Source organism: Amblyomma mixtum, chromosome 1, assembly GCF_055824585.1.
Source record: "Amblyomma mixtum isolate Tamu chromosome 1, ASM5582458v1, whole genome shotgun sequence".
NCBI classification, from domain to species: domain Eukaryota; kingdom Metazoa; phylum Arthropoda; class Arachnida; order Ixodida; family Ixodidae; genus Amblyomma; species Amblyomma mixtum.
The window spans coordinates 24,086,811-24,100,945 of NC_143012.1; the positions used below are offsets into that span (position 1 = coordinate 24,086,811).

The 14,135-nt window shown below is 51.6% G+C and overlaps 1 protein-coding gene across 1 annotated transcript in view; it reads right to left on the reverse strand.

The window, feature by feature from the left end:
* LOC149365758 (uncharacterized) overlaps positions 1–14,135 on the reverse strand; it is a 75,892-nt gene that overhangs the window by 25,707 nt on the left and 36,050 nt on the right. The gene's annotated exons all lie outside the window — the stretch shown is intronic.

Genomic DNA, 14,135 nt, shown 5'->3' on the forward strand with positions numbered 1-14,135 from the left:
CCGATTAACTGATTAAGCAGGCACCAACGTGAAGCCGAGCTTGGATCAGAGCTATAGTTGGCTGAGTTGCATTCGAGTGGCACAACTTGAACTTCACTACGAGGTCGAAACAAAGTCGACTAGCTATGTCGCAGTGTAGCAGTGGCGAAGCCTCAGTGTGCCCGTTTCGTGCTTTCTACTTCGTACAAAAGTTGAAGCCATTCTCCTCAAAAGAAAGCTGAAGCTCCTGCGACACATCAGAAATAAATACTCCGGTTGCTTGAAAAGGTGTGAAATCAGAAGATTTTCAGTGTTACTGAAAAATAACTTCTCCCTCAAGGTGCGAAGACCGAGTCGATAGAAGAAAATAATTACCTGACTCTGAAAGTTATCCCGCCTATTCGTCAGCCTATTACTCTACGCCCGGCATCAAACCCTTCCTGCCATGGCGTCTTTCCTTGTATCAGCCTCCTTGAGCAGTGTCTTCGAGGCGCGCCTATATTTAAGTCGCCCGTGACGTCACGGCAGCCGCGCCGATCTCCTCGACGCGTGCACAGCCTCGTTAGGAGCTCATTATTAAAGCAGCGGTCTATTTTAATGCGAGAGCCACGCCGTTGTTCTGCACCGACGGCGGGGGCAGCGCGATCAAGCCAACGGCGGCCACCACCATAGGCTACCGTGTTCGTCTTCGACACGCGTCTCTTGCTCCGCCATCTTCACAGGCTGTCGCGGTAACGGCCACCGGAGCCTATCGTAATCCCTCTGACGGAAGACTAGCTGCGATACGACATGATGCTTCACGCTGTTTTCTTTAGAGGAGTATAGCTACCTAATTTTGCTGGCATGTTTTTTTCTCTGCAATGATGCGGAAGACTATACTATGCATGAATCACCTTGTGGTGTTTGTCTACGGCTGCTAAATAATTTATAGTCTAATTTTTCTGTCATGATGTTTCGGTTTCAACACCCGAACAATCACTTTGACGTCAAAGTATAGTTATATGTCACGTGAGGCATGAGAAAAATGAGGTATAATCGCCGCTTCATTGTTTTAATTCACGACAGTGCTGAAGCCAGCCTTCCTCAAGAGCCGGAATGACAACGTATGTAGAAGCACCCATTATATTGCAGTTTTTCATGCCTCCCGTGATCTATAATCACTCTTTGACGTCACACTCATCGTTCGGCTGTTGAAACCGAAACAGCACGAGAGAGAAATTCGATTATAAATTATTTATACGTCGTAGGAGGATGCCACGTGGTAATCCGTCTATTATAATGTCTTACACATCACTACAAAGAAGAAAACATGCACCCAAAAGTTAGGTGTCGGTACTTCTTTAATGGATAAAAAACTGACCAGCCTATGACCGCCATTTGCACTGCTCCCTTCGAGCTCTCAGGTAGGGGCTGATGATGGACCCGTAGCTCAGTGCTCCACCTGCATTCTGGGCTACCCGTGGCAGCTTGACCACGCCGCAAAGTAGTACCACGGAAAAGTATTCTTGATGATTGATGAGGGTATTACGCGATATTTAGCATATTTCGAGACGTATGCTAAGAAAGACGGACTATAGACCCTTCTTTCGCGCCATCAATGCCTTAACAAGTACTACAGATTTACTGCGTTCGCCGCTTGTGGACAAGGCGTGTCGATCTCTCAGTTTTTGCCAGGTATTCCCATACCTCACTAGGGTCGCGCGCAATCCGAGGAACGGAAATGGCGAGCGAGGCGCGCCTAGCAGAACAGGTGAATCGGCAAATCGCGGACACGAGAACGGAGACGAACTATGCAAAACAACGCAACAGCCGTCTCTCAATAAGGCATTTTCTATAATGGTATACCAGACATCCATGCCTCAGCATCACTCTCGACTCGCCCCTTGCAAACCACTCCTCGAAAGAACATCTAACCGCTTCTTTCAAGAGCATCTCTTTGTATCATCTGTCGAAGCACGGCTGCCGTTGATCGTCCAGTGAGAGTCTGCCTTTTATCGTGCCACGAGGCTTTTGCGCATGTTTGCGAGTTCTTACCCCCGTTACGTCATGATTTTCACAGGCATACGTGCATAGCTACGTATCTAAGCGAAGAGCTCGGGTTTCAAAAGTGATACGGTGGACACAAAAAAGAGGAGGTTAATCCATATAACGACAAGCAGATCATAAAAAGGATGAAATTTGCTTTTCGTTTTTTTCCGACAGTTCAGTACAAGGCAACAACAAATACAACGCTGTTAAATCATTCGTTATCAAAGAAAATAGTTTTCGAGATCATCAGCCTCTAGAAATGAAGCTAGTGGAAACAAAACTAAGTATGTGCGCATTGGCACCATCAACGTCCAGATGTCCAAACAGACCCGAATTAGGGACGTGTCACATTCCCGGCTTTACTGATTTCGGAGCGTCCCGTAGGGGTTCCCAGCTCTGAATAGTGCACTAGCTGCTTACAAGACAAGGAGGCAATTGCGAGTGTGTACAGGCGCGGACAGAAGTAAGACGAGCTCGCCGCGCAAGAAAGAACTATATAGAGGAATACTAGAAAGAACTAGGATGCACCCTAGAAAGAACTGCGTGTCAGTGCCGCCTAGCGGAACCAGACAAAAGCTCAAAATAGCCATGCGCATGTGGACACCCTCAGCCAGCGCAGCCCTTCCACTGCTCCGCTTGCCTCGCACTGAGCTGGCGACAGTGTCACTGCTGATGATGACTGTGGTCGGATGGTTGTGCCCTTTGTAGCTAGCGGGCATATCGGCACGCACAGCCCGGTGCCTTGATGCCCAGAGACCAAGGGGGTGAGCACCATTCTGCCGCTTCATCTGAGGCAGCTGTAGCCGTGTTTCCATCGGGAATAGCCCTGGTCCTTTTGCTGCCTCTGGGATTCATTTTTTTTTTTTTTGCTATCGACCAAATGTGCTCGAAACTGCTTCACTGCTTCAATGCATGTGCCCTGTCTGTCTGTCTTGCAGCACACTTCTTCTGCACCGGAGCCTGTATATTGACTTCCTATGGATATTGCTTTGTGTCAGAAGGGTATATGCTTGGGCTTGTTGGTTCATATTTGAAACGTAAAAACCGTAGCGCAAAGAGACGAGGACACAAAAAGAACAACACACGGCGCTCTTCATAGTCTATAGACAAAGGTCTACTAAAAGTGTATGGCCATAAATGTATAGATTGTCTATAGGCTGTCTATGGAATTTGTATTGCCTATTGAATTCTGTCTATAGAAAGTCTATAGACTTTATAGAAAGAAATCTATAGACACTCTATAGACTGTCTAAAACTTTTTTGTTATGGTGGCCTAGTAGCTCAGCTTTAAATTAGACGAAACCGCCGCTCCTGGCGCTTTTTGCAGCGGGATCCAGCGTCGCAAGAATAGTGACTGCTTTCGGAGGCGCTGGATGCTTCTGCTGAGTTGCAACGCATATATTGTAAAGCTGACCGATGTCTAGACGTAACCGGTAGCAGTGAAGCAATATAGCTCGGACAAAGAAGTTAGGATCGCTGGCCAGGATCGCTGGCCAGTGTCTGTCGTGACGCATTCTCTAATTAGCGGGCGCGCATGGGTACTTATCTGACGAACTTCGCACGCGCGGCACGCTGCAGTGACGCACCACTGCTACGGCATTCGCGTGTGCGAGACAGCGGCTGCTTGCAGTCGCCCGAAGATCCGAAGGCTCGCGCAAGGTGATTTGCTCCGCTTTGCTCCGCACATGACAGCGCGATACGCAGCGTGCTGTCTCGGTGGCGATAAGAGAAGGTTCCAGTACAGGGGCAACGGGAGACGGACCGGATGCATGCATTGGTGCGGCGTCGGTGCATCCCAGGAGCAAGGTGAATCATAAATGATGCCTGTAGTAAATTAACACGAAATTGCGGCAGTACGTGGAGAGTTTCGAGCGCGTTTTGTTGGTAGCGAAGCGCAGATGAGTCCAATAGGCAGCAAAAGTTATTTGCGGCCTAAACGCGCCTCCAGCTGTCTCAGACGAAGCGGCTTAAATGGTCGAGCCATCCCCACGGAATCTGCCTTATAAAGGCAGCGGTCTGTGCATTCCGAAATGCCCACATATGGCAATTCTGATTACGACAGTGAGAAAAGAGAAAAGCAAGAGGACCATGGTAGGCTGAGGTAGGAAGGATACTTTATATGGGTGAACAGTTTCCTTCCAAATAGGACATTATATGGGCACCACCTACTGAAGAGTCCCAGAATAGTCAAGGGAAAGTCACGTGTCCAGTGCTGTTTAATGTGTGGTGATGAAGGTGACAAGCGCCTTTTTTCCCTCTCACGTTCATATAACCCTGTACGCAGGTAGCATCTACATCTTCGACAGCACCCGTGGTGTCCGACCACTCCAGTCTAACCTGGCATCGAAGTCAAAGCCTGCCTACTCTGTATGGTAAGCTGGTCATGTTGCTTTCCATTAAGAACCACGATGCTAGCGCAAGGGAACGCGGACCGACGGCGAGTAAAACAGGAACACAGCGTCTGTCGACGTTTTTCTCGTCATCTGTCCGTGTTCCCTAGCGCTTGCTTTGCGGCCTTCCTCCGAACCAGGTTCACAGATCTACCTCCCACAGAGTCAGCATCTCTTGCCTTTACCGGAATAGACTTATTCGTTTGCAGCTTTTAGTCAGTGCAAAAGGATGAAAACAGCACAGACATCTCGGTGTTGGCGTTGACGCCTGCAGTCATGGGGTGTAGGCATATACAATTACTTAGGGGAAAAAGAACCCAGTGCTCAGTGAATCCTAGGTTGTTCGGCAAGAATTCGTTGCGGTAATCAGCCGAAGACATTGTTTACGCTGCAAGCTACTCCAATTTATCAGGCGCTGGTATATTTGCTTTCCGCCTCGAAGGGTCTTTCAAGTTCGGGATCCACGAGCCCTTGCGCTGGTCGCTAGAGGGCGTCGGGCTGTTTCCCAATGCCGACAGTCGCATTAGGCTTTGAGTGAAGCAAGAGTCGGGAATAACAGCTTTGATGGCGCAAGGAATAACACGTCAACGACCTGCGAGGGGTCATTCAGTGCAAGACAGAACAATATGAACGCGAGGGTCCCGAAAAGAACTGCCGGCATTTCAGAAAAATCACATTCGCGGTGGTCACTTTGGAACTAACGCTTTATCATGTAGTTTGAGATCAGTATGTAGCTCACACGCACCTTTACATGGACGGTTACCATTACGAGCATTTTAATATCGTTTGCTGTACAACATGTCAAGGCTTGGCTTCGACCATGGTGTGTCATTTTTCCATTCTGCATCGTCTACATAAGACAAGTTGTACGCACTAACTTAACCAGAGTGGTTCATTACTAGAGCTATTGATGTCGGTAAATAGGTCACACGCAGAGGTTCAAAGCTTTACACACAGATCTTTACTACAAAGTTCTAAGATGGTATGTGAAACAGAATTCGCGCCAGTTGCGATTTTCCCCAGCGGCGGTTCAGCCCGGCGGCGGGGACTCCGTCCTAAGCATCCCCACGCGCACCCCCCCGCCCCCCCCCCCTCCTCACGCACACACTTCTCGCTGTCTGGTCGCCGACGGTGAGAAAGCAGTTGTCTGGCCAGTGACCTCCGGTACGCGGAATTCCGGCTCGGGCGTCTGCGGTGCCAGCCGGGGCTCGGCGCGGGACGTTTCGGCGCGATAGTTTACGTTTCGTCGCCGCCTCCGATTCGTCGGTCCCGGGCCCCGGGCTGTCCGGGGAGGGTGAGGGAGAGAGGGGGACACTACGGGGGGGGGACTGTGGAATGTGGCGGAGAGCAGTCGAGGTGGAGATCTTGGATGTGGCGGTGTGCTAGCTAACCGCGCGTGTGTGTGAAGTGTCAGCCGAGAGGTGGTCGGCTCGTCGCGAAGTGTCTGGGCAACGAGTAACGACTCCGGGGACCCGACATCGACAGCCCGACGCCTATCTCGGACCGGACCTCAACCACCCGAACAGCTAAGCCCCCGCCGCTCCCACATTTACGAACTGTACCCTAAATTCGTTCCTTTAAAAGTGCCTTGTATTTGTATTTCCTCTCGCCTGTCATATTTGATACTGTGTGTCAAAGCTAAAGTTTGTTCCGTCTGTCCTGTGTCTATGCTGTGCTATTGTTGATGAGTTGGTGAAAGTGTTGTTCTCTTTGTTAATTAAATTCTATCCACTCTCATTCCCGACTCCTGTGTCGTGCCTCCGGTCAGTGGCTGGTCAGGCGTGGACCTATCGCCGGTTAGCCACTCGGTCCTGCTTAAGATCTGGCACCTGGGTGGAGGTGTTTGTCTCTCCTCCCCTAGAATTGGTAACAGAGAGTGTGGAGCCCATTGGAGGCGTGCTCCCACTTCGTGACAAACTGGCGTCCGCGACAGGACACTGTGCTAACCCCGACTGGCTCTGACCGAGAGACAACGACACAGCCGTATACGCACATTTTGAGTTTGATTGCCGGTGTGAGACACGATGGCAGAAGCCGAACGCTTAGTCGCACTCGGTAAGGAGTTGGGTTTGGAGGGAGCAGAGCTTCACGAGTTCCTGAGGGAAGAGAGAGCAGCGGAACGCGAGCGGCGTAAGCTGGAAGACCAGCGGGAGAAAGAACGAGATGAGCGGGAGAAGGAGAGAGATGCGCGGGGGAAAGAGCGCTCTGAGCGAAAGCTCCAGGAAATTGAGAAAGAGATGGCACTCCTTCAATTAAGGGCGAGTGCCAATATTAGTGGCAGTTCGGTCAGCGAACCGAGCTCGTCGACGATGGCAACCCGAGTACTCAGAGTTCGTCCGCACAAGTTGATGGCCCCATTTAACGAAAAAGGTGATGACCTGGACGCGTATCTGACGCGGTTTGAGCGGGTGGCGGAAGCCCAGCAGTGGCCACGGGAGGAGTGGGCCACTGCGCTGAGCACCTGCCTCACGGGAGAGGCCCTGAATGTGTTTGGCCGAATGCCAGCTTCTGACTCGAATGACTATGTTAAAGTCAAGCATGCGCTCCTGCTCAGATTTCGGTTGACAGAAGAGGGATTCCGTCAGAAGTTTAGGAACGAAACGCCCAATGACCACGAGACTCCCTCGCAGTTTGTATCTCGACTGGGGAACTACTGGGGAAGATGGATAGAACTGTCGAAAACAGAGAAATCGTACGAGGGAGTGAAGGGGCTAATTTTAGCCGAACAGTTGTTAGAAAACTGTGCGCCTGCAATGGTCACGTTTATAAGAGAAAAGCGGACCACGGACCTCAAAGAATTGGTTCAGCGAGCAGATGAATACGTGATGGCACGAGGGACCGTCAACTTCGGCCGAAGAGACTCCAAGAAGGAGAGTCTGGTCGCAGGCAAGATGGCCGAACAGCCGCGAGGCCCGGGGGTTCTTGCACGGTGCTACATCTGTTCGCGACCGGGGCACATTGCGGCCCAGTGCAGGGCGAACCGTGGCCCCCCAGTGCAAAGGAATCAGACGCCATCCAGCTCCAGGAACATGTCTGCATGTATCCAGGATGGCTATCTAGAATTGAAGGATGGACAGCGCGTCCCGGTCGTGAATATGACTGCGTTGGCAAGGACGCCCGACTTGCCGGTCGTAGAAGGCCTGATCAGTGGAAGGAAGGGTCGAGTGCTGAGGGATACAGGTTGCAACATGGTGATCGTCAACCGCAACTTCGTGAAGGAAGAAGAAATGACCGGCGACCACCGGGTCGTCTATTTAGTAGACCGCTCCGCTAAGCTACTGCCTGAGGCCCGCATTCAGATCGACACCCCATACTACAAGGGGGAAGTTATAGCGGGTTGCATGGAGGAGGCCCTTTTCGACCTGGTTCTCGGAAACATTGAAGGAGTACGATGCCCAGAAGCACCAGATACCGAGTGGAAACCCGAGGACTCGGAAAGGGCAGAGGCTCCTCCAGGTCAGCGTCATGATCTATGCGACAAGGGCCCCGACCAAGTTACCATGCCCACGGCGGCGGTCACGACCCGCCAGCAGGCGGCCCGACAATCCAAAGAGGGATTCCGTAAGCTACGGGTGCCAACTACTCTCCCTGACGTCAGCCCCGACCAAATGAGGCAAGACCAACGAGACGACAGCAGTCTCCTGGTTTGCTTCGAGGCGGACGAGCGGCGAAAGAGGACAAAGTGCAAGGGAGGCGGTTCGTTCAAATTCTGTCTTCATGATGGCCTGCTATACCGAGAGTACGTTCCGAACACCGGAGCGAAGACGACCCAGCTATTAGTGCCCCAGAAGCACCGCGAGAAGGTTCTCCAGTTGGCACATGGGGGGCTGATGGCAGGGCACCTCGGTCGGAAGAAAACAACGGATCGCATCCTCGCAGACTTCTTTTGGCCCGGATTACATGGGGACGTGGGCAGGTTTGTCGCATCGTGCGACATATGCCAGAAAACCGTGGCGCGCGGCACAGTGCGGAAGGTTCCCTTGGAGCGGGTACCTCTCGTTGACACCCCCTTCAGCAAAGTCGCTGTCGATATAGTAGGACCCCTCAAGCCTACCACACGCCGAGGCAGCCGCTACATTCTGACGCTGGTAGATTACGCTACCCGATTTCCAGAGGCAGTAGCCCTACCAAGTATTGAGACAGAGCGGGTTGCCGAGGCACTTCTACACATATTTGCACGGGTTGGCGTTCCGGAAGAGATGCTCAGCGATCGAGGGTCCAACTTTACTTCCGAGTTAATGGCGGAGGTTGGGCGCCTTTTATCACTGCGGCTGAAAACGACGACTCCCTACCACCCCATGGCGAATGGTCTGGTGGAGAAAATGAATGGCACCTTGAAGAAGATGCTGCGCCGGATGTGTGCTGAACAGCCCAAGGACTGGGACAGATTCATCGAACCTTTGCTATTTGCTTACCGGGAGGTGGCCCAGGAGAGCACGGGTTTCTCACCATTTGAGCTGCTTTATGGGCGGAATGTCCGAGGGCCGCTCGCCATCTTACGAGAGCTGTGGACGGGCAGTAAGATTGAGGAAGAGGTGAAGACAGCTTACGAGTATGTCATCGACCTTAAAGAAAGGTTGGAGACGACGTGCCAAATCGCTCACGAAGCACTGAGCCAAGCAGGAGAACGTTACAAGGCATACTACGACAGTCGGGCCAAACTGCGGCAGCTGCATGAGGGAGACCAAGTGCTTCTGCTATTGCCCACTGAGCACAACAAACTAACCATGAGATGGAAGGGACCTTACCCGGTCGTTGGAAAGAAAAGCGGAGTGGATTACGTTGTCGACGTCGAAGGCACTACCAAGACATTTCATATCAACATGTTAAAGAAGTACAATGCCCGCGAGACGCGACCAAAACACTCAGTGCAGACCGTCGCCATGGTGGCTGCGGACGAGGAGTGCTACGAGCTTATGTGGCCGTTGGATGAAAAGGTGGGGCCCCAAGACGTCGCCGTGTCGGACCAACTGACCCTGCAACAGGTGAAGGAACTGCGACGTCTTGCGTTAACCTATCGGGATGTCTTCACGGAGAGGCCAGGCTTCACGACATGGGCTGAATGCTCTTTGCCGACGACGGCGAATAAGCCCATCTATGTGAAGCAATATCCACTACCTCATGCCGTCCAGCAAGCAATCGAGAAGGAGGTGTCCAGCATGATACAGATGGGAGTGATTGAAAAATCGCGGTCCCCGCACAACGCCCCGGTCGTTTTGGTTAAGAAACCGGGCGGTGGCTACCGGTTTTGTGTGGATTTCCGGCGACTAAATAATGTGCTGGTAGCCGACGCGGAACCTATTCCTCGAGCGGACTGCCTAATCGCCGAAGTTGGGGCAAGAAAGTACTTTTCTAAAATGGACTTGTCGAAGGGATATTGGCAAGTGCCTCTTGAAGAGGAGTCAAAAGAAAAGACCGCCTTTTCAACACCAAGTTGACATTACCAGTTCAAGAACATGCCATTTGGCATCAAAACGGCACCGGCAGTATTCGCAAAACTAATGAGGAGAGTGCTGGAAGGAATTGACAATGTCTACCACTATTATGACGACATTTTGGTAGCGACAGAAAGCTGGGAGGACCACGTGACGGCACTCAACCTTGTTCTAGAACGAATACGGGCAGCCGGGATGACGATCCATCCGAAGAAGTGTCACCTGTGTTTCGAGGAACTTTCTTTCCTCGGACACACCATCGGACGGGGAAGCCTGGGTCCAATGAAGGCCACTTTGGACAGGATCCGCGATGCTACGAGGCCGACGACCAAGCGCCAAGTTCGAGCGTTTTTGGGACTCTCGGGCTACTACCGGGAGTTCATACCAAACTACGCCACCGTGGCGACTCCCTTGACGGACCTGACTAAGAAGCTAATGCCTAACACCGTTAAGTGGGGGGACCGGGAGCAACACGCTTTCATAGAACTGAAACGGCTTCTCGCAGAGCAACCAATCCTACAGGTGGCTGATTTCCAAAAAGACTTCGTGCTTCGCACAGATGCCTCCGACCAGGGTCTTGGGGCAGTGCTCCTCCAGAGCAAGGAGGGGGTGCTGCACCCCGTAGCCTACGCAAGTAGGAAGCTGCTACAGAGAGAGCGAGCCTACTCAGCAGTCGAGAAGGAAGGTCTCGCAATCGTTTGGGCAATCAAGCGATTTAATTTTTTTTTGTATGGGCGAAAGTTCACCCTCCAAACCGATCACCAACCACTCAAGTACATCCGTGAGGCGCAGTTCATGAACTCGCGACTGCTTCGTTGGGCTCTCTTGCTGCAAGAGTATGACTTCACGGTAGAGAACATACGTGGAAAAGATAATGTTGGTGCTGATTACCTCAGCCGGGTTTCAGAGCTCAGCGCTCGCCAACAAGTTGACGTTGATCTCTAACGATCAAGATGCTTTCGCTTTAATGTGTGTATGGAGTCAGTTTTTCGATGTGCGTCTACATATGACTTGTGCGCGCCTGTATTTCGCAGTATTGTCTCAGTGTGTTTATGATTGTATTTCTCAGTATTATATCAGTGGGTCTGTGCTATGATTGCAGTCGAATGTTCTCGTGTCGCATACGGCGAAGTATGCGCGACTTCTGTTTTTGGAGTGTGGAATGTTATCAGCAATAACATTCTTGACGCGGGGGTGGTGAAACAGAATTCGCGCCAGTTGCGATTTTCCCCAGCGGCGGTTCAGCCCGGCGGCGGGGACTCCGTCCTAAGCATCCCCACGCGCACCCCCCGCCCCCCCCCCCCCCTCCTCACGCACACACTTCTCGCTGTCTGGTCGCCGACGGTGAGAAAGCAGTTGTCTGGCCAGTGACCTCCGGTACGCGGAATTCCGGCTCGGGCGTCTGCGGTGCCAGCCGGGGCTCGGCGCGGGACGTTTCGGCGCGATAGTTTACGTTTCGTCGCCGCCTCCGATTCGTCGGTCCCGGGCCCCGGGCTGTCCGGGGAGGGTGAGGGAGAGAGGGGGACACTACGGGGGGGGGACTGTGGAATGTGGCGGAGAGCAGTCGAGGTGGAGATCTTGGATGTGGCGGTGTGCTAGCTAACCGCGCGTGTGTGTGAAGTGTCAGCCGAGAGGTGGTCGGCTCGTCGCGAAGTGTCTGGGCAACGAGTAACGACTCCGGGGACCCGACATCGACAGCCCGACGCCTATCTCGGACCGGACCTCAACCACCCGAACAGCTAAGCCCCCGCCGCTCCCACATTTACGAACTGTACCCTAAATTCGTTCCTTTAAAAGTGCCTTGTATTTGTATTTCCTCTCGCCTGTCATATTTGATACTGTGTGTCAAAGCTAAAGTTTGTTCCGTCTGTCCTGTGTCTATGCTGTGCTATTGTTGATGAGTTGGTGAAAGTGTTGTTCTCTTTGTTAATTAAATTCTATCCACTCTCATTCCCGACTCCTGTGTCGTGCCTCCGGTCAGTGGCTGGTCAGGCGTGGACCTATCGCCGGTTAGCCACTCGGTCCTGCTTAAGATCTGGCACCTGGGTGGAGGTGTTTGTCTCTCCTCCCCTAGAATTGGTAACAGAGAGTGTGGAGCCCATTGGAGGCGTGCTCCCACTTCGTGACAAACTATGTAAAACTATAAGCTTCTCATATCTCTTGCAAACTGGTGTTCAAAATTGGTACGTGGTACGACAAATCTCCGGGCTTCTTTCGAGTGACCTAAGACGCTTCGAACTGGAGGAGAGTGGCGAAGCGTTTATTGTCTGCACTGCAGGTAGGAATTGGACTTACTAATTGGCACACATTGCCAAAGGCACAGGTCTGTCCCTCTTCAAGACCTCCAAACAAACGCACCTCTTGAGTAACCGCACCCACAGCAACCTTTCAGATCACATCCACTCTCATGTAGTGCAGTGTAATGTAATAGATTGGTAGAGGCAAGATAACTAGATAACTACCTTCATCATAATCATAATCATCATCAGCCTGACTACGCCCACTGCAAAGCAAATGCCTATCCGATATCTCTGTAATTAACCCTGTCCTGTGCCTTCTGCGGCCACCGCATCCCGGCAAACCTCTTAATCTCATCCGTCCACCTAACTTTCTGCCGCTCGCTACGCTTGCACTCTCTTGGAATCCACTCTGTTACCCTTAAGGACCAGAGGTTATCTTGTCTTCACATTACGTGATCCTCCCAAGCCTACTTCTTCCTCTTGATTTTGACTGAGATTTCATTAACTCGCGTTTGTTCCCTTACCCACACTGCCCACTTCCGGTCTCTTAATGTGACACGTATCACTTTCTCCTCCATAGATCGCTGCGTGGTCCTCAATCTAAGCTGAACCCTTTTCATTACCCTCCACGTTTCTGCCTCATATTTTAGTACGTGTGATATACAGCTGTTATACAGGGTGTTTCACGTAACATCAAAAAATATTTTTAAAAAGTTGCTTACCGGAGCTGGGCGAAACCAACGACATCTTGCTTCCCGTCATGTGGCGCTGCTCATTGTGTATTCAGATTCCGCTTATTTATTTGAATAGATAAGATTAACTATGCCAATTTTCTGTAAAGAGAATAACTTTAGGGTCGCGTGCATGTCCTTGAGATACAGAGGGGATAAAGAAAGAGCCGTATCACTTTTTGTAGCAACGTACCTCTTACGTGGTCCTTTTTTTTTTCCGGCGTTTAAAGAAAGCCCGCGAAATATGAACAAACCACGTGACTACGATCATGCGCTACCATATTCCAGCGCTTCCAACCGTGTCTTTTGAACGAATGAAACTTGCGCGCTGAACGCCTCGAAGTGAGCGGCCGACGTCGCTCTCAGCAGTCTTGAAAGTACGTCAGCACATTCTTCCTGAACATGCAAAGCGCACACCGTGATCCGCGATAAGTGATAAGCATTCTATCGGCAGCCAATTCAGACGGAGCTAACATAAGCTAACTAACTAATTAAGCGGAATTTAAAAAAAAAAATGTCTGAGAAGGGCCACACGACGGGAAATTATATGTCTTTGGTTTCACCAAGCTCCAGTGTGCCAAACTTTTTTAATCCTTGGTTCAATTTACGTGAAACACCCGTACGTTTTTGTCTAACTACCTCAACTTACGATAACTACCTATCTTTAACTTCACTCTTACTTGGTGGCGTCACCCCGTGAAATGGCAGCCACAAAGCGTCATCGCAATCGTCATCAGCGCTGGGACACTCCACGCATGATATCGCGCAACGCACCGTGCCGTGAGCGCGTGCCGTCCCGCAATAGTGTTAAGCAGATGCACCGACTATTATTAGCATTCGTTCCACGGCCAGACAGGCTGGCTCGCTCCGGCCTTCTCGCCTATCTTCTGATCGATTTTTGTGCAACCGCCGCTTCACGTAGCGGACACACGTACGTAAAACGCCGCTGCGGCACTCCGATTACAGCGCCACTCGCGGTATACGGCCGCAGCACGTGCTGCGCGCTCTTTAATCGACTCCTACTTTTCCCACTGGGCACGAGAGTGGCGCTGCGCGGCGAGCCGAATCTGCATGCTCCGCAATCGCGGGCCCGTGTGTCGAACGTGAGGAGAATCCGTAGCGAGGGGGCAGCAAAGACAGCGAGGTGTGGGCGCGTGCATGGATCGTCGTTCAGGCTATATATACACGTATACTACTGCGTCGACAGTTTCTCCCCTATGCTAGACGTTGGTGATTTCAGTGTCGATATTCTAGAGGACAAGAACTTCTGGAAATGACGTCACAATGGACCTCATCAACTTACAGATGGTTACGCCGCAAAATGAAGTCAGC